General features: G+C 39.5%; 1 pseudogene; it reads right to left on the bottom strand.

The window, feature by feature from the left end:
- Positions 1 to 11,281: 11,281 nt before the first annotated feature.
- Positions 11,282 to 12,428, bottom strand: LOC145089478 (chalcone synthase H3 pseudogene; annotated as a pseudogene).
- Positions 12,429 to 27,156: the final 14,728 nt, after the last annotated feature.

Genomic DNA, 27,156 nt, shown 5'->3' on the forward strand with positions numbered 1-27,156 from the left:
AATATGAAATCTCTCCCAAATATCTCTCTGTATGTGAAATCTCTCTAAGTATGTCAAATCTCTCCCAAATCTCTTTGAGTATGTGGAATCTCTCTCAAATCTCTCTCGAAATCTCTCCCAACTTTCTATAATCACTCGGGGCATTCCGACCCTCGAATTTGGCGAAAACAGCCCAAAAGCGGAAGTCTACGCGAAAAACGGGCTTGAGGAACCGAAACCCCTCTTAGGACCCGAAAGTCCTCTTAGGAACCGAAACCCCTCTTAGGAACCGAACCCTCCTGATGAAGAAGGCTGCTGAACCGAACCGAACCTCACTCAAAGAACCGAACCGAACCTCACTCAAAGAACCGAACCGAACCTCACTCAATGAACCGAACCGAACCTTCGCTTCTGACCCTTCGGACCGAGCCTTCGGACTGAGCCCCTCGCCTTCGCTTCTTGCTTCTGGTTCGCACCGTTCGCTTCCGGCTCAGCACCAGCAGGGACCGAACCTCGGCCTAGGACCGAGAGGTCTCGCTGGGAACGCTTTTTCTCCCGGTTTTCGACTAAATTCGCATTTTAGGCCCGTTTTTAATTGTTTTAACATGGGATTTTCACCCAAAACTTTATTTTAACATATAAGGACCCTTAACTATTAATTAATCACATTTTTAAGGATAAAACCTTATCCAAAAGAGAGTGAGTGAAGTACAAAGGTAGAGTGTTGACTTTACTTATTTCCATGACACAAGCAACCACTCCCATACCCACTCCATGTCACTATTCACCACCAGCCCATCCCTAGTCACTTCATAGGTCCTTTCTCACTAATTTCAACTATTCCCACGTTCTTAGGGCTGGAACATCCATCCTCTCTCCTCACACTTTAGTCATTCTCTCATTTTCACCAAGAATCACACTTCAAACTCTCTCATCTTTTTCTCTCTAATTCGAGAATTTCAAGGCATACTCCAAGACTCTTCTCCTACAATTAGTAAGTATCATCATCTTTCTTATGATTATTACATATCCTCCTAATCAAAATCAAAGATTGCTTACAAAAACATCATCACATTTTTGTTAGATCTTCGAATCTTCAAGTGATTCTTCAAGTGTTCTTGGGTTGAACACTTCTCTTCTTCAACACTTACCTACTGAAATCACTCAAGGTGAGTTCATACCCCTACATTTTTATGTTTTCTTAAGTTTTTAGGGGGGGAATACAAGTTAAAACACCAAGAACATAACTAAATTTTTCTAACAGCTTTCATCAGAAAAGTTGGACTCCATTCACGGACTGTTTTGGACAACTTAAAATTTTTTGTTTGAAAAACTGTTTTAGTTGTAAGTAATTCCAGTTCTTAGCTTTAAAATGACTACTTTCACATCTCCATACGATTTTCTACAATTTATGGTGATTTTTACAAAACTGTCTATCATTTCAAACACCAATCCGGACCAGTCTGTGATTATGGACTTTTTCACCCAAGTTGGAGGTCATTAAAAATCATGATAAAAATTATGAGTGAACTAGACACATTTTGGGAACTCTCAGAATTTACGGATTTAGTTTTCGACTTCGTATGATTTTTCTATGGCTTTTCTAAAACAGTGCAGGAAGGTCTAATTTAGTTAACATCATATAATTTTCATAACACTTTGTATTATGTTGAGCAAAGTGTATAAATATAAATTCTAAGTATTGAATGTGTTTCTTTGTAAATTTTATCATCATAAACTGAAAATAAGTCATTCATGATAAGATTATTCATTCATTTAGAACACGTATATAAGCTATAATAAGCATAGTTTAATGGATTTCATAACACTAACGCTTTTTCATAAAAGAGTTCTTATATATTACAAACATTTTGGATAAAACTATAATAGGTATAGTTTATGATACATCACATAACACACACGTACAAAAGGGTACATTCATACAGAAATGTTTTACACTCACGCACACAACTCGTAAACTTGTTAACCTAAACTGTGAGACAATCTCTTTCCGTACGTCCGAGTGCGGGATATAATTCCTGTTAGTTATAATCAGAGTCTCCTGGAGGGAGAACGTGATAGTTGTGTATAGATCTATATTGGGTTTGACACCCCACACCTTGCTGCTAGCTACAGTGGGACCTGCAGGTCTACGGGTGACAAATGTCATTTCAGTTTTACGACGCCTGAGAAACGTCGTGGCAGGTTCATTTAGTCATAGTATGATTATAGCGACTCACATAGGGATATAACAATACATAAAGTTTACGGGATTTTTATAAAACTTAAATGGGTTTTATGTCGATTTTAAAATCACTTATTATCTCAATAAGTACAGATATTACTGTACACTTTCGGTTTTGGTATTTATGACTACACATCATTTGAAACCACACTTATATCTTTAAGTATGGACAATACTTGTTATTTTCTCGGTCCTGGGATTTAGGACTACATATACATAAAGTATTAACAAACATAAGAATTTACGGGAATTTCATTTAATTCAGGCGCGTTTATGTCAATTTAAACACATATCATTTTCTATTAGTAAGAGAGGTTACTTATACATTTTGGTCTTCGGTTATAAGACTACATTACATAACTTTTATAAAGAAAATATCGGATTTTCTGGATACATATACTATCGCTTTTACAAGGAAAACGGTTTACTTCTCCAACAAAATTTCTTATGAACTCACCAACCTTTTTGTTGACACTTTTTCAAAACTACTTGTATTCTCAAGAAATCAATAAACAGGTAACCAAGTGCTTTTGAGGATGGGACGTTAAGGCGTCAAACATTTCATACTTATTGTCTACATATTGTAATTGATTTAGAACATGTAATTCATACAATGATGTAACTCTTTCGAATAGATATATATGATTGGTTGTATTTACTTTGAGCACTATTATACTCGTTGTTGTGATACTATACATGAAGTCCTCCACCCCCGGACGTTTCCGCCATCCTTGGTTTGGGGGTGTGACACTAAGTGTCATATTGATATTGGTAGCTCGGAGAGCAGGAGGAGCAGCGGCTCAGGGGATTGTCGATCAGCAGCCAAAGGATTATCGACGGAGCTCAGCAGTTTAGGTGAGTTTCCTTCAAGTAGGAACAGGTCTAAGGCCACAATGCCGACCCGTTTAGCTAGTAGTAGTTTCCGGATTTTGATCCGATGCAGTAGTTGGTATGTTTGATGCCTTCGTGGCTCAGACGGGATTTATGTGTTATGTGTTCTGGGCTACGGCCCGATGCAGTATGCAGTATATGTGTGTTCATGCTAGTTGATATGTTTATGTTATGTTATGTTCAGTTAGTTTCGGACTTCGGTCCGATGCAGGGGGCAAGGCCCCAGTTAGTCCGGACTTCGGTCCGATGCAGGGGACAAGGTCCCAGTCAGTTTCCGGACTTCGGTCCGATGCAGGAGTAAGGCCCCAGTTAGTACGGACTTCGGTCCGATGCAGGGGACAAGGTCCCAATCAATTTCCGGACTTCGGTCCGATAGAGGGGGCAAGGCCCCAGTTAGTCCGGACCTCGGTCCGATGCAGTGGGCAAGGCCCAGTATGTGCTATATATGTTATTGTATGGTATGTGGTAGTTTGGGGGAGCTCACTAAGCTTCGTGCTTACGGTTTTCAGTTTTGGTTTCAGGTACACAGTTTTTAAAGGAGGAGCTCGAGAAGATTGCAGTGCACACACCATAGTCAGTTAGCCTGGGAATGTTTTACTCTGATAATGAGATTATGTTTTGAATTAATACTCTAAAAATTATGTTATGATTTATGATACAGTTTTGTAAATATGGTTTTAGTAATGTTTTAAAAGAAATTTTTAGTCGTGATTTTTGGGTCGTTACAAGTTGGTATCAGAGCCTTGGTTTGAGGGATTCGGACATACCCTCGGGCGTGTCTGAACTCAAACTAAGGGATTGGTATAAAGGTTTTCAAAAGGAAAAGACAGTTTTGTAAAAAGAGTTTTGAGAAAGAAAACAGTTTTAGTAAAGCAAAAGAATTCAGAAAGAAAGGAGTTTTGGTAAGAGAAAAGGGTGTGGTGCATGCAATCAGCCGAGCTCAAGTAAGTACTCCCAAATTACCCATACAAGTTTATGTTATGAATATCAGTTTCAGTTTCAGTAGAACAGCATGCTAGAATAGGACTAAGGATCTAGGATATGTGCCTGCTTTATGTGTTTCAGCTTGATAAGAATTTCATGCTAGTAATGAGTAGACAGTAGTAGGATAGCCTGTGTAGGTTATGCCTGATAGTATGAGCTTAGCATTGTATGCTAGTACAGTTTCTTGTTTTGAGAATAGTTTTTCCTGAGTATGTTTCCTTTATCCGAATGCTACTTGCTTTGTGCTTTGTGGGACTCTGAGTGATGGGAGTTAGCCATTAGGTGAATACGTCACATCACATGTGAGCAGGGTTGAATAATCTCAGAGTGCTGGATTTGGCCCTATTGCGCAGCTCTTGTCTGAGTCCAACCGTTGTAGGGACGAGTCTTTTACTCGAAGGATTATCCGAGCCTCATTTCATGTGATGGTATTCAGGTGGTGGCTAATTGGCATTACAAGGAGGCCTTCAACAGCTGAGGACTGGTTGGGTGAAGTCAGAAGTCCCCTAGGGCAAGCCTAGGATGAGAGTAGCAGAGATCAATAGTAGAGAAAAGGGGACTTGATGGAGTTGAGGTAACTCTTGAGGAAAGCACGGATAGATGTGGAAGGTAAAATGGGCCCGTACTACTGAAAGCAGAGGATCCGTACTCGATTCAAGAGGGGCCAAGGCAAAACCAGGGAACTAGTAGAGTGTGTGAGAGATCCCTCAACAGTAGTGTGTAAATTGATCAGGAATTGTTATATTTTCAGCATGGTGACGTTGCGCGAAATATTAGTTGGCAGTTCAGGTGCCGGGGAGGGATCTGGCTCAGGCTCTAGAGCCGGGCAGCTTGAGGATTTCATTTCCGCAGAGATCATGTGCAACATCATTGATCAGACTCCAGTGATTTTCGGTTCGGTTAGAGGGGCCATTGTGGAGCTCATGGACAGTCATCTTGAGGCCTTTAAGGCCGAGATAGTTTCAGGATAGATTGGGGCTCGTCTAGACCCCGATTCTTATGGAGTTCCAGGATCCATCGGGAAAGGAGACCCCATTTCTAGTTTTTGCCATCAAGGGACAGGAGTGAGTGGGGCACCCTGTCTCCAAGAGAGACCTTTGCATGATTGGATAGTGGAGGAGGTTACGCGAGCCATTCGCGAGGATCTGCCCGACATGGTAGTGAGGATCACTGATAGGTTGATTGCGAAGCTCCAGGATCAGACAGCTGTTGTTCAGTCGACGGGCGGTGTCGACAAGGTAACGCCGGAGCGAGAGACGGGCAGGGAATTAGAAAGGAAGAGGAAAACAGATGAGACTCAGGTAGCCACAGGTTCGGGTAAGAGGCCCAAGGGGTCGGATTTGAGGACAAGGGACTATCAGAGCCGCAGTCGATGCAGGAAGTGCGGTAGGACGCACCTGGGTGCGTGCAGGCGTAGAAGTGGTGGCGATGCCGGATGTTTCATGTGCGGCCAGATTGGCCATTTTAGCATGGATTGTATTGTTACCATCGCCCATGGACTTGATCCGATATGTTTCCATTGCAGTCAGAGGGGCCACAAGAAGGCCCACTGTCCGAGTTTGTATACAGCAGGGCAGGTGCCAGCTCCTGCCCTTGGGACTTCAAGTACCGCCAGTGGTTGCCGAGGCCGGGCAAGGGGGCCCACGGCTCGGAGCCAAGTTTTCCGGTTGATTTCAGCAAGGATTCGAGCAACGCTAAGTAATGGAGGTATGTATCTTTTACCTCCCTGTCAAATATTATTCATGATATTATTGTTAGGTTGCTGCATTGATGTCAATAAGCATATGTGTTGGGTATTATATTACCTGCTTGTGACGAAGTTTTATGCCATCTGCATACCATGGGATTAGAATGGTGAATTGGAGGTCGTTCCCTCTAGATCAGGTTACTTCATATGCGGTGACTGTAACATGTATGTGTAAGATTCAGTAGTGCCTTACTACTTGCGAAAGGCGTTAGTCGGTTAATGATCGGTTATATTCTCAGTAGTGGTAATCCAGAGTTTTTAGTAGAGTAGCTAGCGGTCAGTAAGGAAGTGGGTTGGGGATGTGCACCCCAAACGCAGGTTCTCGGGATGTAGTCCCTAAAGCAAATACAGTTAAGGATCGAAGGGTGCTCAGTTAGATAGCAAGAAGGGTGCGGATCTGGTAAGAGTAGTTGGAGCACTGGCAGAGGTAAACGTTGGCGGGCAGCATATCGCCCTTTTAATGGAAGGAAGGTTAGGAATCCTTTCGACCAGTGAGAAGTAAGGAGTTAGCCGAATCCAAGTGAGGGAGAACCCTCTGAGTATACAAGGATAAGAGTCACGTAGACCCAGAATGAGTGCGCGATCTCTGAGAAGAAAAGATAGTAGCACAGTGATTGAAGGGTTGAGGAGTTGAGAATTGGGAGTTTGAGGACCTTCCCAGCAGTTAGTTTATGTAATCGAGATGGTTAGAAGCTGGTGGGGAATCCAGGATTGGAGGACCACCTGTAGGGCTCAAGTGAGTCGGAATGAGGATCCTGAGAACGGTTAGCAAGAGATGCTTTCGTATTAGTAGCCAGCGACAGAGTCAGCATGCAGAATTGTGTAGATTCAGGAGTTGGGAGTTTGGAAACTTCCCAACAATAGCTTCTTGTATCCGGATTAGTAGACGGTTGGTTTGGGAACCAAGCCGAAGAGTTCCTCGACGAAGTGCTAAGTATATCAAGGATATAAGATATCGAGGTTGATGCAGTATTCAAAGACTGAGGGCTGGTTTTGAGAAATCAGGATGAGGAATCACTAGCAGGACTAGGGATAGTCAGGATGTCCTCAGCTAGTAGTAGAGTGTTGTAAGTCTGCGGGGGGTAGCCGTAGCATTCACTAGCAGTTAGATAGTAGTAGAGTGTTGTAAGTCTGCGGGGGTAGCCGTAGCATTCACTAGAAGTTAGATAGTAGTAGAGTGTTGTAAGTCTGCGGGGGTAGCCGTAGCATTCACTAGCAGTTAGATAGTAGTAGAGTGTTGTAAGTCTGCGGAGGTAGCCGTAGCATTCACTAGCAGCCATATAGTATTAGAGAGTTGTAAGTCCGCAGGCGTAGCCGTGACCTTTATCAGATTGGTAGGCAACATGAGCACGTTGTTGGACGCGGGAAAGCAGTAGTACCCACCAGTTCGGGTGCAGCAGTGAGGATATGGGAATCCATGGGTTAGATTTTGGGTTTCCCAAATGGTTCAGTTATGGTTAAGTCGGCGATTTGGCATTAGATTGTCACCTCAGTTATGAGATCAGAGTAGTAGTGGGCCGTTGGGGTTCGGGTATGTTAAGGGCTACCGTCAGTCTGGGAGCCATCATGTTGTTAGTCGTGGAATTGATGATGTCAGGATGTGACGTTTAGACCTGATCAGTGGATCGGAAGGTTGTTAGAGCCACAGTGACAGGATAACTAGTGGAAACTAGTTCCAGAGAAAGATTTCATTCAGAAGTCATGGGAGCGACTGAGTGAGGAGTCCTTGGACTCCACAATTGAGTTGGAGCTCGGTGTTGCAAATAACGGACGAATGATTGGTAACCAGGAAGGTCTTGAGATAATTGGGAAGCAGTGTTTCATGCAGTTCAGTGTTTCGGGCAGCTCAGTGTTTCAGGCGTATTCAAAGTTTCAGGCATGTTCAGTGTTTCAGGCAGTTCAGTGTTTCAGGCAGTTAAGTGTTTCAGGCAGGTCAGCGTTTTAGGCAGTTCAGTGTTGCAGGCAGTCCAGTGTTTCAGATGGTTGCAGTGTGATGGTCAGTATTAGTATGTGTGTTGGAATGCAAGTGCTGACGGTATAGTTGTTGATTTGGAAATGGCAAGTCCCTCTCAGCAGGATCAGTTGAGCCTTCTGTCAAGTATAAGTGATCTGTAAGGATAGCTAGGCAGGTAGCTTTTCTTTCAGAATGGAAGGCTCGAGTTAGTAGGAGTTGAGTAGTCAAATGAGAGATAAGCAGGCTGGTTCCAGCAGCATCGATTCATTATGGATGGTAGAAATAGATAGAACAGTTATAGATAGTCGAACTATCTTCAGGAGTCGCTGGGAGCAACTAGGAGATTGCGATGGAGTGTAGTGACCGGTAACTCAGATATCGGAAAATTACTTGGACCAGGGTGATCTCAGTGCATCCGGTAGGCGGATGAGGGGTAACAGAATTTTCAGTCGGAGAAAGTAACGTTAAGGAAATTATGGAAAAGAGAAGAATTCAGTATGTACCAATACTATTAATCCTTTAGCTGATTAATTTCAGCTAACCCCGTCCTGTAATCATTAATATTAAGTGAGCGGAAAACTTATATATAGATCTATACGAGGCTAACAACCCCACCTACGGTTGCAAGCTGCAACCTTGATCGTTGAATCACAACACCCATAGCTTTTTAAACTATTTTACGATGTCCGAAGAAGCGTCGTGTGGGAAAAATATCAATTCGAAAGCTCAATTATAGGAACTTATTGTAGCAATGTTCGGGCATCCTTCACTAATTAAATTACCTAGAGGGGAACGCCTTGAAGTAGTGATAGTATACATTAATAAGTGAAAGGGGTGAATATCTTATAAGCGAAGTATGCGAAAGGGTAGAAAATGTTATGTGGAAGGGGTGAATACGAAAGAGAAGTTATAATACTAAAATACTAAGAATATTAAATATAAGGATAATACTATTCTCGTATAAGTATTCAGAACTAACTTCAAAGAATCTAAGAATTATGCAAATGAGGCAGTACATCTGAGAAAAGAAGTTATAAAACCAATATACTAAGAGTATCAAATAGATCTAAGAACAAGGACAATACTATCTTAACATCTTATCAAATACCTATTCATAGACAAAGATCTTATACTAAAAACTATTTAAAGAGTGTTTTCAATGTTTATAAAACATGTGAATTCACCAAGATTATGTTGACTGTTTCCAAAATTACATGTATTCCTAGGAAATCGGAAGAGAGAAAAGACATCAACATGATTGATCAACTCACAAAAATTGTAACACCCAAGATCAGAAAGGCCAAGAAAAGGGAAGAAACCCTAAGTCAGGGAGTGGACTCGTTGAGTCCAGGGAGGAACTCGACGAGTCGGAGCGGGATCAGGGGGATCGAGTAAGTGACCAACTCGGTGAGTCGGCTCGTGAACTCGGCGAGTTGGGTCTGAACGAGGAAAACCCTAAATCCGGGACTTGGAGCCTATTTTAACGTCTCATTCTCCCCCTAGGTTTCTTTTACTACCTCTCTACCCCATAACACCAAACCCTAGCCACAATATCCGTTTTTGAGCTAGATCTTGCCTTGAAGAAGTGCATTAAAGCTTGGAGAAGGAAGAAAGACCTTGGAAGTGCAAGAAGGGACTATAGATCCGGGATTAGGAAGACATTTCAGACCAATTGGAGGTAATAAGCTGTTGCTTGGACTCTTTTTTTTCACCTAGATCTATTCTTATGTGTGAGTTTTGGACATTTTTGGCATGATAAGTAACCATTTCGAGCTAGAGGTCCAGATCTGAGGTTGCTATCTCAGATCCATGCTTGTTTTGGTCTAGAATCCCCTAAAGTATCAGCCCTTGGTATGTTGGAGAAGTATGTTTGCCATTAACCCTAGTTTGAAGTGTTTTGAGCCTAGATCTCTTTAGCTACACGTAAAGTTTGCCACTTTACGTGAGGAATAAGCCTTAGAAGTATGGATCTATGAGTTGGAACCCATGTTTGGCTCGAAAAGCCACTGCATGGATTAAGAGCTGCAGCGACTCGGCGAGTCACATGGGTGAACTCGACGAGTTGGATGAAGATGGGCAGGAACTCAACGAGTTGGAAGAATAACTCGGCGAGTCTGTTGATGATTGCCTTGGACTCGGCGAGTCTGTTCTTAGACTCGGCGAGTCAGGTCGCGAAACCCCAAACCCTTTGAGTTGAGACTCGAATCAATGAGTCGGGTGGAGACTCAGTGAGTTGGACAGGTCAGGACTTGGAAATAGTTGGACTCGGGGAGTCGAGTCGCGAATTGAAGGACCCTGAGCATATGAACTCGGCGAGTCATTAGGTGGACTCGGCGAGTAGGGTTGACCTGGAAGGTTGACTTTGACCAGAGTTGACTTAGTTGACTTTTAGAGGGCTGTCAGACTAAGTGTCATATTGATATTGGTAGCTCGGAGAGCTGGAGAAGCAGCGGCTCAGGGGATTGTCGATCAGCAACCAAAGGATTATCGGCGGAGCTCAGCAGTTTAGGCGAGTTTCCTTCCAGTAGGAACGCGTCTAAGGCCACAATGCCGGCCCGTTTAGCTAGTAGTAGTTTCTGGATTTTGATCCGATGCAGTAGTTGGTATGTTTGATGCCTTCGTGGCTCAGACAGGATTTATGTGTTATGTGTTCCGGGAATAGAGAAAACGCCGGAGAAGGAAGGAATCGCCTAAAACATCGTCTGAAAAAAAATAGTCGTCGTGAGAAAGAACGAGAGAAAAAGAAAGCGATAGTCGCATAGCTCCCATCGCCGGAAGTCGGATGAAGGTGTCATTGGCGGCTGAATCTTCTTGTTAGGGTTAGTGAGAAAGTAAAACGTTTTATACCCTTGAATTTTACATTTACAGCCTATCTATTTAAAAGATATTACATTTTTACCCTCAAAATTTCATTTTTGAACCTCTATTTAAGTTGATACAGTACAATTGGGTTAAAACTTAAAAGTTAAAATGATATTTTTATAAATTAAATATTTTTAAACATTTATTTCCTAGTTTTTGTCGCAAATGTATGTTCACGATTAATTATTATTTTGTATTATTGTCATATGAAATTAAGCTTTATGTTCAAAATTAAATTTATCATTTATTTTGTAGTATCTTTATTATTTTTTGAAGTAAAAAATAATATGTTATGCTACAGGTAAGAGGCAAATTTAGTATTTATAAGTAAGTTATTTAGTTACTGTTTGTTTAAAATGTTTAAAATAATTTTTTTAGAATAATATATTAAATATATTTAATGTTGAAAAGTTTGTATACAAAAGCATTTAGATTATATTTTAAATGGGTCGTTACTTATAAAATACTTGATTAAAAAAACTATTAATTATAAATATTAATTTTTCATATATTAAAAAATATATATATCTTCATAATATAATTATTAAAAACAATCATAATTAATAAAAAACATATCATTATTAGCTAATGATTAAAAGCTAATTATTAAAGAGTAGTATTAAGTAGTGAAGGGATATGGATAGATCAGGCCACTACTAAACATATTTCCGTATTCACTGAGTATGTGTCGTGTGGCCCGTAGTTTGTTGGGTGTAAGGCATAGTTTTTCTTCTATCCCGTCCAAGATGGCAGTGCCCCCTGGATGTACAATCCAGAAAAGTGAGTTCCAGTCAACAATGCCCAAGGGTAGAAAGGCCTCTACCAAGCTGTTTTCAATGCTGTTCGCGATGAGTTCAGGAATGGATTTATGGAGATGGTATTTAAGTCCGACCTCTCGAATGTGTCCTCTAAGCATGCTCTTTGTATCCGGGATGATAGTCTGGGAAGCAGAAACAATCTCCAAAAGTGGCTTTTCAATATCTGGCAATGGGTCAGAGCCCACTATGATGGCACCTGCACCATCACCAAACAAAGCCTGGCCTACAAGGCCATCCAGATGGGTCTCATCCGGCCCACGGAAACCTATAGCAGTGATTTCCGAACAAACAAATAATACACGAGCCCCCTTGTTGTTCTCTGCCAAGTCCTTGGCCAAACGAATGGCTGTGCCACCAGCATAACAACCATTTTCGTATATCATCACACGTTTGATTGAAGGACGAAGGTCTAGAAGCTCTATTAGTTGGTTATCAGCTCCTGGCATGTCAACCCCACACGAAGTGGAAAAGACAAGGTGGGTGATCTTTGACTTCGGTTGGCCCCATTCCTTGATTGCGTGAGTTGCGGCTTCTGCACCAAGTTTTGGTACTTCCGAGACAACAATATCTTGTCTTGCATCTAACGATGGTGCCATGTAAGCACAAAGATTGGGCTTCTCTTTCAACATATCCTCCGTCAAGTGTATGTGTCGCTTTCTAATCATTGATTTGTCACCTGAGTATAACACAAAGAAAGATCAAATTAAAGTAAATGTACTACTATAGAGTTACATTTTCAACTACAAATGATTCACAAAACCTACACATGCGTTTAAATTTTGCTTTAAGTTCTTTCTTGTTTTCGCTATTTGTAACACGGAAATAGTAATCTGGATAAGTGCTCTGGAGCACACAGTTAATCGGTGTAGCAATCCCGATAGCCAAAATCGTTGCTGGACCTTCAGCTCGTTGCGCCTTTCGGAGCTCCAGGACACTAACCATTTTCAGGTGAAGGTAGAAAAACTGGCAAGGAATTGGAAAAGGAATTTCTGTGGTGAATGATGGTGGTAGAGTGTCAATTTATATAATGTATAAATTATGCATGGTTGGGAGGGTGGTACGTAGATTTTAATGAGTACGGTGAAGAAATTGAATAATGTAACGTATAATATTACCGCTATAACAGAAGTGTAGTACACTTTTTACTAGAAAATTCATATTCAATAAAACCATGTTTTCATTGCATTCTTTTACTAAATATCAATTATTATATCATAGTTAATATATATATATATATATATATATATATATATATATATATATATATATATATATATATATATATATATTCAAAGTTCTCGTTTATTAGTTCTAAAAGTTTACTTTCAATACTTCAAATCGTTAATACGTAACTTTGTTTATCGTTAAAATCACTATTCTAAATAAAATCATTAGAATTATCGACAAATTCATAAGAATTTTCGAACGGATCATTAAAAGAGGAGAGACGAGTCTATGTTTACCTAAAGGATGTCTATACACCCTTAAATTCGAAATTTTGTTTACAACATATATAATGGCAGAAGCGGGATCTTTCGGTAGTAAAAGCAACGATAAAATAATAGTTGCACTAGTATGTATAACCGCTGCACTTCAATAGAAGAGCAAAAACGTATTTTTAAAAAAATTACATTGACTTGCTGAAAGGTAGTAATGGCCCAGGAATCACTTAGCTCCGCCCATCAGCATAAAACATAAATTTTATGAGACATGCATTAGCAAAACAAAAAAGACATCCTTGCAATATAATAACAAACATGTAAAACAATTAATTATTTTAATCTTTCAAATTTGTCAATCATAATCTATTCTTAATCTGTAAGGTCCTGAAACGGATCTTACCAGTGATCAAACAACAAACACAATCAATAATAATATAGAACAAGTAGAAACAATAATGAAAACAAGCTTGCACACGCTTCTATTAAGAAAAATGTCTTGTACAACTTGTCGAATAGCAGCCGTGAACTCTGTGACATCAACAACTAACAAAAGACCTAGTACACCTCTATATATACTGGACCCGGGCCGGCCTTGGGTTTACGGCCGTAACTGGACCTGGGCCGGCCTTGGGTTTACGGCCGTAAACAGGCTTACGACCGTAAAATCCTAGCATATTGTAAACTACTCTGAAACTACCAAAACATGCATATTGACTCAAAAGAACCTATTACATTGAAAGCCTAGACCAAACCATTAATTAGACCCTCCAATCCCCGCTTGGTTTGGTGCTAGCTTGAAGTCAATCTTTGTCCACGATCATCACATCGTCTAGCCCCATAGCTCCATTCCACATCCGTTTGTTAATAATCTCAGCAACCATAGTGGTGTATTCTTTCGCGGCTAACTCAAATATCTCCTCAGCAACCCTGATCTGAAAATGGATTAAATGATGAATGTTCCATTTTCTAAACTTGAACAAATCCCTTCTATCATACAAACGAATGCACCCCTCCTTTAGTTTGATGACATCAGATGATGTGGTTTCATCAAATACCCAGTAGAGCATAGAGCTTAAGGATCCATCCGGGTAATCTTGAAGCACGGGAATTTGTTTGACCTGATTGATAGCAAGCCACATCACCACCTAGAGTGGATTAACAGTTTTGGGATCAATAACATCAAGATACTGCTTTATCACAGATTCAGCAGTCTTCATAGACGGAAAACCCTTCTTTACTTGATCTTCCAGAAAGTGTTTGAAGTTAGTTGCTTGCTGACTATCCGTCTGGTTTGAAAATGGAGACTGAAACAACTCTAAAAGATCCACCCTGATCCAAGAATTAAAATAATGACAATCATTATAGAGCTCCATATTGCCGCTCTTTCTGCGAACAATCCACATTTTCAGGGGATCATGAGAACCCCAAGATACAATTCCTGACCTATCACCATACGTGTCTCTAAATCTTACGGCTTCGAGATCCGTAATAGTGATTGTGGATTAATTTACTGGTGGATTCTTGTCGAAACTCCTCTTGAACAAGAGTTGTCCCTTCTCGGCGGCTTTGTCTTGTTATCTCGAATAATCTCTGCAACATGTGGAGCATGAGCAGGTTCTTCTTCAAAACGATTCACCACTCGAGAAGTCTAAGCAGTTGGCACAACAATAAGATGAGCTTGAGAGTAAAGATGGATTTTGTGCTCATCTGCGGATGTCTTATACTTATCACTAAAGTCTTCCTCAAGCTTCTTCTTGAGATTAAAGTAGCAGGAGGTCAGAAGATTGAAATGATCTTGGAGCTCAGAGATTTGTCTGGACTTTATTGCCTTATCTTCTTGGAGATCAGAAACTTGAATCTTCAAATTCGTATTCTCACTCAAGAGATCTTCAACTCGAATACTGAACTCAATATTTTTCTGATCCAGCACATTCACTCTCTTCTCAAGTTCATCAATCACGGAGTCATCTTATCTTGTCTGACCTTCCCTAAAATCAATTCCTTTGCCCTTAGAAGAAGGTGCGACAACTTATTCCTGAGCAAGATGCAAGGCCAAACGCACAGAGGCCGCATCGAGATCTGTTCTTGGAGGAGAATATCCTGGTGGAACAGAGGAGCCATCGGCTTCAAAGAATGTGCTAGGGCCTTCACGTAAAGGTTCTGTAGTTACAATAGCAGGAGTGGTAACTGTTGGATATAGTGTCTAAGCCCATAACTATATTTGGTATGTTCTTGACCCGACCTGGCATGGTCCATTTGGGTTGCACTTCACCCGAACAATTTATGGATAATATTGAGAATAGTACAAGTTATGATTTATTAATATATTATAAGTTCTAATATATTAATATAAGATCATATTATTTAATTAGTAGTGATCTATAATTAATCTAGGATTAATTTAGTGATCAAAAATACTACTAATTAAATATGGGCTTCTATATTTATATAGTGTGGGCCTATGCTTATTTGGAATGGGCTAGGCTTGGATGGAGAAGTCCATGGATACTCCATGGAGCTTTAACCCATGGATCTCATGGAAATGAAGAGACATGGGTATTAGGGTTTACATGGATGTAACCCTAATCCACCACACTATATAAAGGAGGTCTTGGTTCTTGAAATCACACTAGTTGACACTTGTTGAGGTGAGGGCCGATTTCAAGAGAAGTGGTGACTATTCTCTCAAAGTTCCAAGTTTGTGGTGATTTGTGACTTTCATTTGAGGCATCCACACTATTGGTGCTAGGCTCAAAAACTCCAAGCAATCAACTACAACTACAAGGTAAGTGTTTCTACTAGCTTTATTTGATTCAAGTTCCCCATGCCATGCTAGTTAGGATATAAGCCTTGGAAAATTAATTATTTGCATGTATCTTAGACAAACATAGATCCAAGGTTTATTAGGGTTGCATGTACACTTAGGAAGTGTTAGAATGCTGAAAACCCATCAGTGGTATCAGAGCCTAGGCTTGTTTGTTTGATACTTGTTGCAATATGGTTGAAAAAGTCGAAAAATTGCTGTCTGACTGCTGAACTCGCCGAGTCCATGGGGGGACTCGCCGAGTTCACTTGTATCTTCAACCTACTCGCCGAGTAGGTTCATGCACTCAGCGAGTAGGGTCGACAGAGTGCAGGTTTTCGACTTTAGTTGCTGGAAATTGATTAGAAACATTACCCTAAACTGTTTTGGTACTTGAAAACTTGTTTTAGAAGGTGTAATGTCTTTTCTAACTCATTTACAACAACTAGTTATCAAAATTACAAAGATTAAGTATGATTTTGATATATGAAAGTGTTCATGTTCATGATCTTGTTCTTATGATGTTTAGATGATCATAGGAATTATGTGTAACCTATGTGGTAGATTAATTCTTGATCATAATGTGATTTAATGGAGTCCATAACTTGTCCTCAAGTTATGGAAAACCAAAAGTCTCTTGGATTGAAAACCATTAAAAGAACACAAGAGTTAGAAAAATGAAGATTCTTCATTTTATTACTCTATTAAACTCATAAGTTACAAGAAATGAAAAGTTTTGAAAGTTTACAAAAACTTGCGCTCAAGTTTTGGAACAAGTAAAGTGAAGTTAAAACTTTAGTTCCAACCCTTAGAATTTTAAAAGTTAAAATTCAACCCTTATACTTATATTATTATGATTTAATAATTATATATATATATATATATATATATATATATATATATATATATATATATATATATATATGTATAAGAACAAAGTCGTCTTACCGCTAGTACGCATCATTCACGAAGCCGGTCTATAAGGTGGGTATAAGGTTGTTGCCTATAAAATGGTGACTTAATGGGTGTCCACTCTCACCCACCGCTTGCTTGACCGGTGGAGGGTCGTTAGCCGAACGGGTAAGACAAGGACTTATAAATTCTCATTTAAAGTATGATGAATATTATAAAGTAACTAAATGTTTTATTAAATTCCGAATCTTAGTTACTTTAGGAAAAATGTGAATAAGGTGCTAATCCATGAAATTACACTTTACACTTTGTTTAAGTCGTTGGTGGAGCGTGTGTGGTTAACCGACACACTAACTTGGACTTAACAAGGTAGGTAAAGGGTGACTTAAGGTTTATAATAGTATCGATGGAGCGTGTGTGGTTTACCGGCACATCGATTGAGTGATAAACTTTAAGGGTACCAAGTTATTTGCATGGTTACTTCACACCTCGTTTTGTGATCCTCGGCATCCCAGTCACAAAACTTGGAGGGCACACTCGAGATTGAAACATGCCTTTGAAAAGTTCATTGAATCTCAAAGAATCTAGGAATTTCTAAGAACCAATCAAAAACCTAATATTTAAACATTTCGGTTTTCGTGGTGGAAATTGGTGAATTGTCATTCACCTACCTTTCAAATATGGTATAGCTTAGATTACGACATACCTCTTCTAAGTTATATTATATTGTGATTGGATCCTAGCCTTAATATTACATTTGGGTGTTTTATTAAGGACTCTCTTATATCTAAACTAATCTTGTTCTCTTCTTTTCAGATGTCTTCTAATAATGCTGCTTCTGGCTCTAATCCTAATGGCTCCTTTACCCTTATGAACTTGTGTGGGAAAGTCACCTTTGATGGATCCAACTTCAATGAGTGGATCAGAAACATCAGGATGATTACCCGCTACGAGGACAACGAATATGTCCTTGACAAGGAGCTTAAGGAGATTGATGAGACCACTGTAACTCCTCAGGAGATCGCTGACTTTCGGGCACATGAAAGGGATGCTACGAAAGTGGCTTGCATCATGATGGCCACAATGACAGCAGAACTCCAAAAGTCTTATGAGGATTTCTACCCTTATGAAATGCACCAAGATTTGATGGAAAGATACCATCAAAGTGCAAGGCAAGAGAGGTATGAAATCATCTGCTCTATGATAACAACCATGATGAAGGACGGGGAATCCGTCACGAGCCACATGCAGAAAATGCAAAGGTATGTGGATCGTTTGCTGAAACTTAATGTGAACTTCCCTGAGGATCTTGCAATAGATATCATTTTGCACTCCTTACCATCGTGCTATGATCAATTCCGCATGACATATCACATGAATAAGGAAGAGGTCACACTCAGCAAACTTCAGGGACTTCTCAAGACCGCAGAATCAGGTCTTAAGGGGAAGTCAGTTGCTATCACTCCTACTTCAAACTCAACTCCGGTTTTGGCAATTGGGAAAAGTCGATGGAGGAAGAGAAAGAGATCCTCGAAGGGTACCAAGGCTCGGACCCTTGATGGCTCTTCTTCAAGTGGAACCAAGAAAGGTTTCATCACTCCTTCTTCTGACCCAAAAGAGGCTGAATGCTTCTATTGCCATGAAAAGTCTCATTGGAAGCGGAACTGCCCAAAGTACCAGCAGGATGTGAAGGATGGGAAAGTCAAACCCAACCATGCAAGTATTTACACTATCATTTCTAATAACTCACCCCATTCTAAATCTTGGGTCCTTGATACCGGTTGTGGTATTCATATTTGTTGTGACTTGCAGGGACTAAGAAGAAGTGAGAATGTGGAGCAAGGAAGAATAAACTTGATCATGGGGAATAGGAAAGCTTCACCTGTCACCAAGATTGGAGTTTATACTTTATCGCTAAGTAGTGGGTTTAATTTAGAATTGAATAAATGTTTTTATTCGCCAGGAATGACAAGAAATATTATTTCCTTTCATGCTTTGTACAAACAAGGGTTTACCTTTTCATTTAATAATGAAGTTGGTTCTATTGATGTTTTCTATAATAATGTCTTTTATTTTAAAGCATTACCTTGTGATGGTATGTATGAAGCTGTATCTGTTGTAGATAACTTAGGAAATAATGTTTTGTGTATTGATTCTACTAATCATAATAACTTGGATAAAGCATCATTATGGCATTGTCGTCTTGGACATATAAGCAAGAAACGCATAGGCCAACTCCAAAAGGATGGAGTCTTGGAATCATTTGACCTAAAGTCAGATGATAGTTGTGAATCATGCTTACTTGGAAAAATGACAAAGTCACCCTTCACAGGCTCGTGTGAGAGGGGTGAAGGTTTGTTGGACCTTGTACACACGGATGTGTGTGGACCATTCAAACATGCCACAAGGGATGCTAATCATTATTATTTGACTTTTACTGCTCATTACAGTAGATATGGATATGTCTACTTAATCAAGCATAAGTCAGAGACTTTCGAGAGGTTTAAGGAATTTAAACAGGAAGTCGAGAATCAATTGGGCAGGAACATTAAGATGCTTCGATCCGATCGAGGAGGTGAGTATCTTAGTTCAGAGTTCCTCGACTATCTTAGGGAATGTGGGATTGTCTCACAATTGACACCTCCCAGGCACCACAGTTGAATGGTGTGGCTGAGAGGCGTAATCGAACCTTGTTGGACATGGTTCGTTCCATGATGAGTCGAGCAACGCTACCAATCTCATTCTGGGGGTATGCCTTAGAGACTGCCGCCCATATTCTTAATCTTGTCCCTACAAAGAAAGTTGCCAAAACTCCTCACGAGATGTGGACTGGTAAAGTACCTAAGCTAGACCACATCAAGATTTGGGGTTGCGAGGCTTTCGTGAGACGCGAGACTCATGATAAGCTCGAACCTCGAAGCGAGAGGTGTATTTTCATCGGCTACCCACAGCAATCCTTTGGTTACCTCTTCTACAGACCTAGTGATAATGTGGTCTTTGTAGCAAGAAGAGGAGTTTTTCGAGAGAGAGAATTTATAAGCCAAGGAAACAGTGGGAGGCAAATTGATCTTGAAGAAATTCAAGAGTCAAGTGGTGAAGGAACTTCAAACCCTAGCCCTCAACTCGAGGAGGAAACTCCTGTTGAGCCAGCTGATGTGCCTGTACCTCTTAGGCGTTCCACGAGAGTTAGGAATGCACCTGAGCTTTATTATGGATTTCATATTACTGCGGAAGGTGAGACACTTATTAGTGATGAGACACTAGTAGGTCTGGATGAACCTAACAGCTACACGGAAGCCATGCTACTAAATGGAAAGAGGCCATGGATAGCGAGATACAATCCATGTATGACAATCAAGTTTGGAACTTGGTTGAGAATGTACCTGGTCGTAAGACTGTAGGGTGCAAATGGGTCTTCAAGAAGAAGACCGACATGGATGGTAATGTACACACTTATAAGGCACGACTGGTTGCAAAAGGTTATTCTCAAACTCCGGGAGTTGATTATGATGAAACCTTTTCACCAGTGGCCAAGATAAAATCTATTAGGGTTCTGTTAGCCATAGCTGCGTTTCATGACTATGAAATATGGAAAATGGATGTCAAAACCGCTTTCCTTAATGGAAAGTTGGCTGAGGATGTTTACATGGTTCAACCAAAGGGTTTTGTCAGTACAGAGTACCCTAATAGAGTGTGTAAACTCGAGAAATCTATTTATGGATTGAAACAGGCACCTCGCAGGTGGAATCTTTGCTTTGATGAGAAAGTCAAGGAATTTGGTTTTTCAAGGAGTGAAGATGAATCTTGCGTCTATATCAAGGCTAGTGGGAGCATAGTCAGTTTTTTGGTACTGTATGTGGATGACATACTACTCATAGGAAATGACATCCCAACCCTGCAGGAAGTTAAGTCCTGGCTTGGGAAGTGTTTCGCTATGAAGGACCTTGGTGAAGCTGTCTATATCCTAGGGATAAAGATTTTGAGAAACAGGAGTAAAAGGCTAATTAGACTTAGTCAAAGTACCTACTTGGACAAAGTGTTGAGAAGATTCAACATGCATAACTCCAAGAAAGGAGAGTTACCCATTCAGTGTAACGCCAGATTGAGTAAGACACAAAGCCCTAGTACTGAGGCTGAGATAGCAGAAATGAGTCGACTGCCTTATGCTTCAGCTGTAGGATCGATCATGTATGCCATGACGTGTACTCGGCCTGATGTAGCCTTTGCTTTGAGCATGGTTAGCAGGTATCAGGCGAACCCTGGCAAGGAACACTGGACTGCGGTAAAGAATATCCTCAAGTACCTGCGAAGGACTAAGGACTGGGTTCTTACCTTCGGTGGGAGTGATGACTTGAGAGTTGTAGGGTATAGTGATGCTAGCTTCCAGACTGATAGAGATAATTTCCGCTCTCAGTCAGGCTGGGTCTTTACCCTAAACGGAGGAGCAATCTCTTGGAAGAGTTCCAAGCAGGAGACAGTGGCTGATTCCACTTGTGAATCAGAGTATATAGCAGCAAGCGAGGCAGCAAAGGAGGCGATATGGCTAAAGAACTTCATCGGAGTTGTACCAGCTATAAAAGAGCCAATGGAGATTTTCTATGACAGTAATAGTGCGGTTGCCTTAGCCAAGGAACCAAGGGATCACGGGAGATCCAGACACATCGACAGAAAATACCATTTTATCAGACATCGAATCGAAGAAGGACTCCTCGTGGCGAAGAGGGTATCATCGGATGAGAACCCAACAGATCCCCTCACGAAGGGACTGAGTAGGGTTAAGCATCTCCAGCATGCTCGGAGCATAGGACTAAAGGATGATATAAGTTTTAGTATTTAGATAAATTATGAAATTTGTAAAGTGTAATTGACATTTGATGATGAATAAAAGGTGTTTTATTTATGAGTAAAGTGTTGCTATCTCTTGTCGATCTTTTACTATATTTCTTTTGCATGTTTTGACTTCCAGAATAATTATGTTTGGTGTATCATATTATTCAAACCTCCACAGTCGGTCATATGTCGGAAGTAGGTATGAATCAAGACTGTCATGATTGGTTGCAGAGGTCTAAGGTGTTGGACATGGCTACAACAATCATGAGTGCTCATCAGTTCTGAGCATTGGACTCAACCCACGCTCACTGGAATCACTTCATGGAATTTTATCTCGAGTGATCGTGAGACGGTAATATCATATAAGTCTTCAAACCTAGAGATATGATTTGTTACTTACGAGTTGGTTATGCATTGATTGTACGAAAACACATTGGTAACTCGATGTTATAAAACGTGCCTTTGTGTGTAATTCAATGAGTGGTAGAACAAACATATGAGTCGAAGTTTATCTGTTCCTTCTTGGGTTAGAAGCTGATATCTGGGCCCCTCGATGATTTTGTTTTGACCTATGTACCGGGCCCGGTCAGAACTAAATTGATGTGTTCAGTTGAGTTCTATGTCAAACAAATCGGAAATCGGGAAACAAATGTTGGACAATAAGCAAGACAATGTTCCATGTATTTGTCCGGCTGATATCTAGAACAGAGGATTATATGATCACTTATCTAAATGGCGCGTTCTTGTTCAACAGAGTTTAAAGAGCTACGATTGCTGATCGGTTCCTGAAATCATACTTGCAACTCTAGTTATTAGACTTATCCAAGCGGGAGACTGTTGGATATAGTGTCTAAGCCCATAACTATATTTGGTATGTTCTTGACCCGACCTGGCATGGTCCATTTGGGTTGCACTTCACCCGAACAATTTATGGATAATATTGAGAATAGTACAAGTTATGATTTATTAATATATTATAAGTTCTAATATATTAATATAAGATCATATTATTTAATTAGTAGTGATCTATAATTAATCTAGGATTAATTTAGTGATCAAAGATACTACTAATTAAATATGGGCTTCTATATTTATATAGTGTGGGCCTATCCTTATTTGGAATGGGCTAGGCTTGGATGGACAAGTCCATGGATACTCCATGGAGCTTTAATCCATGGATCTCATGGAAATGAAGAGACATGGGTATTAGGGTTTACATGGATGTAACCCTAATCCACCACACTATATAAAGGAGGTTTTGGTTCTTGAAATCACACTAGTTGACACTTGTTGAGGTGAGGGCCGATTTGAAGAGAAGTGGTGACTATTCTCTCAAAGTTCCAAGTTTGTGGTGATTTGTGACTTTCATTTGAGGCATCCACACTATTGGTGCTAGGCTCAAAAACTCCAAGCAATCAACTACAACTACAAGGTAAGTGTTTCTACTAGCTTTATTTCATTCAAGTTCCCCATGCCATGCTAGTTAGGATATAAGCCTTGGAAAATTAATTATTTGCATGTATCTTAGACAAACATAGATCCAAGGTTTATTAGGGTTGCATGTACACTTAGGAAGTGTTAGAATGCTGAAAACCCATCAGTGTTGGGTTTTGAGCATTCTAACACTCCTAAGTGTACATGCAACCCTAAATACCTTGGATCTATGTTTTCTCTATTATACATACAAATAAGAACATCCAAGGTATTATCCTAATCTAGCATACAAAACAATGAGTGTAACAAGATAGAATACATACCTCTTTGATGTAGAAAGTCTTCATGAAGCTTGAGTGCCTAGCCCCAATAGTGTGGAAGCCTCAAATGGAATCACAATCACCAAAACACTTAGAATAACGTGAGAGAATTCTACAACTCATGAAATCGGCTAGCCCTTTCACTTCACACTCTAGTGTCCGATTTGGTCAAGAATAAGATGCTTATATAGTTAGGGTTACACCATGTAAACCCTAATTGACATGGCCTTTCATTTCCATGATCCATGGGTACAAATACACCATGGAGCATCCATGGACCATCCTATGGGTTTTAGCCCAACTTGATTATCCATGGAGCATTAGCCCACTATACAAGTATGGATGATTTACACAATCAACCCATATATTTAATTAGTCTTCTTTTGATCACTTAATTAATCCTAGATTAATTCTTGATCAATACTAATTAAATAATCTTATTATTCTTATTATTAATATACTAGAACTTATAATATATTAATAACCACAAGTGTCTTATTTCTCTCATTATAGTCTATCCAAGTGCATGATGGTATGCAACCCAAATGGACCATGCCGGGTCGGGTCAAGTCTTACCAATTATAGTTATGGACTTAGACATTAATCCAATAGTCTCCCACTTGGATAAGTCTAAAAATATTATTGTCTATGACTTCAGGAACCAACTGGCAATCGTAGCTCTCAAAAGCTTCTATCGAACTCTGACCTTGTAGATGAACTCTGACCTTTGTCAATGACTTGTCCATTAGATAAGGGATCATATATTCCTCCATTCTAGATATCGTATGGACTGAGACATGGATTATAATCATTATCTCTGTCCATTTGTTGTTTCTCGATTTTCGATTTATGACGACTAACTAATTGAACAAATCAAATCAGTCTTGGCCCGGCCGAGCACTTCCATTTGTCATCATCAAATCATCGAGGGGCCCACAGATATCGCTTTTATCCCGAAGGTAAAAGGAACGGATAAACTTCGACTCATATGGCTTGTTCTACTACTTGTTGAATCATACACAAAGGCACGTTTTATAGCACCGAGTTACCAAATGCGTTTTCGTGCAATCAATGTACTATCAACTCATAGTAACAGCTCATATCTCTAGGTTTGAAGAATATAAGATATTATCGTCTCATGATCACTCGTGATAAAATCCATGAAGTGATTCCAATGAGCGCGGGTTGAATCCAATACTCAGAACTTATGAGTACTCATGAGTGTTGTAGCCCTTTGTCCAACACCTTAGACCTCTACAAGCCAACCCATGACAGTCTTAATTCATATCTACTTCCAACATATGACCGACTGTGGATGGTTTGAATAATTTAGTCATTCCGGAAGAATAACCTAGTTTATTCGGGAAGTCAAAACATGCAAAGTGAAACACAATAATAATTGAATCCAATATGGTATCAACCCTTTGAACATAAATAAAACACCTTTTATTTATCACCATATGATTACACATTATTCATTGTATACTATTTCAGCTATCAACTTTATTCTTGAATTTAAAACAATAGTTGTCCCATGCTCCAAGCATGTACACTATGTTTTCTAAACACTAGTCATGCCATACACCAAGTATGCATACTATGTTTGTCTATGATCTTTACTTTGTGAACTAGATCAATTGAACATAACTTCAATGATTCTCTTTTCACACTCCCAAATCCTTACCGCAAATGCAAGAATTCCAAATTCATGCCATTTACTGAAATCTGTTAGATTCTAAACTTATATGCATTGATCCTCTTGTAATGATTATGCACAAAGTCAGAAAGACTTGACAACAAAAATTACAGAGCATTCCAAAGGAGATCAACTCCTTGGAAACATCCTTCTTGCATTAAGTTTTCTTAATCTTACACAGATTGAAAATTCTAACTTTGAAACATTTCCAGATTCCTTTTTGACTATCACTTCTGACCAAGAGTTGCCTCCTTACAGACTATGTCAATATGGTCCTTCCAGAATTATCACTATACTTCCAACTGTCCTTGAGCAACCAATCTTTGGTAAACCTTAGATTGTCCTCGACAATTGTTTAATCCTTTTAATCATATCCAGTTCTAAACCTTTTCCCTTCTTAATGCCCTAGGCATTTGGAAAATTTTAGAAAGGATGAATATAACACATGTAATCGATCCTATATCCGAAGCATATGGGACACGATTCATGATGTCTCACATAAAGACTAAACCAGTCTTTTGCTATAACATTTCCATTTCTATTTGCCAAGTTCTCATAATTCAGATCATGAAAAGGGATGCCGTAATCATAATCGAATTTTAGAACGCAAATAATGGACTCATATACAAAATTTCCTTATGTTGAGCCATTCCAACACGAAATTCATATATATCCTTGACTAAATGATTAAAACCTCACGATCTAAGCTTATAGATTTGAGATGAAGTATAATTTCCTCTCCCTTAATTATAGCAAAACAACTCTTTCCCAATTGAGACTTTTTGTTTTCTATAATTAACATTGCTAGCTTGCAATACTTATCATAATTATCATGCTCCCACTAACATGATGATTATTAGCATAACACTTATGCTCCCACTAGCTTTGACATGTACTCAGAAATCAGCTGGACTTCTAGAAATCAATACTTCATTGACTTTCTTACCAAAGTTTAGATTTCTGATACTAGATTGTTTTGATAAAACTTTATCAAAATCATACACCTTCCCTTAGATAGCACACTTGTGTTTCTAAAAAATTATGAAGAGGTATGCCATAGTCATAATGGTTAGACCTTTTTGCCATTTCTCACAAGTCCAGGTTAGTGTGCTGGTAAACCACACATGCTCCACTAACGACTTTGAGAATGCAAATATCACAAATGCTATCTAGCTAAAATCTACTTAGTGAAAGTGTTTCCTCACCATCATTTTCATGAATTGGAGAGAAACCTTATGACACTTAGATTTAATGGTGTATGTGTTCTTATCCATGTGAATTGTCAAAACCTTAGTCACAGGACAAGGGTAATGACAAATCCAAACTCATATGGATTGAACTCAATCTTAACTTCTTGCCACATGGCAGCTCAAGGGCCTGCCATTGCTTCCAAGTTGTTGTGCAACACATTGAGAACTCTAAGAACTCATATGCAAAGCCAACTTTAACTGGAATGGGCACAGAATATGTCACCACGATAGGTTATAAACCTTAAGTCGTGTGCTAGTGAAGAACTTCAGGTTCTATTCTTGATTAGTTCTTGAGACTTTCAAGACCTTTAAGACTCCCACTGTCCTCTTGACCTATAAGACTCCCTTGTCAAACATCCAAGAGATAGTGTGGATTCTAATCAAGACAAACACTTCACAAAATTGGCCTTAGTTGGTCTTTGTTTTATCCAAAACATCACAACTTACCAATTTCAAATGTACAAGAGTACAAAACTTTTACTACAACTTACCAATTTCAAATGTACAAGAGTACAAAACTTTTACTCTTACATTTGACAAGTGTTTTAAACCTTCTGTTAAGACATGTCACTCAAATTACAATCTTGGAGTATGACTCTAAGACTCGTATTGGAACGAAGTATGACTCATCTTCTTGATTTAACCATTTCAACAACTCAAGTTCCCTCTTCTTAGTCATAAGAATGCACTAAGATTTCCTTAGAGAACTAATTTTGATATGGTTTCTTAATCATTAAGATGATCACAAAATTGATACTAAAGTACTCTCCCATCTTTTCAGATTTGAGAAACTTTTATCCTTCTGCCTAATTTGATTCTTCTATTCGCTCTGCCATACATTGGAACCTTTTCCAATGTCTCAGAGTTACACTTAAGCTTGTAAGTATAATCATATTTACTGAGCTTTAGTAAACTATGACGAATAGTCTTATCAATCTTTTGTGGTGGACTTAATCAGTGCACAAGAATGTGTACTCGATCCCTTAGTC

The sequence above is a fragment of the Lactuca serriola genome, chromosome 2 (genome assembly GCF_051521515.1).
Source record: "Lactuca serriola cultivar US96UC23 chromosome 2, Lser_US96UC23_V15, whole genome shotgun sequence".
Classification (NCBI taxonomy): Eukaryota; Viridiplantae; Streptophyta; class Magnoliopsida; order Asterales; family Asteraceae; genus Lactuca; species Lactuca serriola.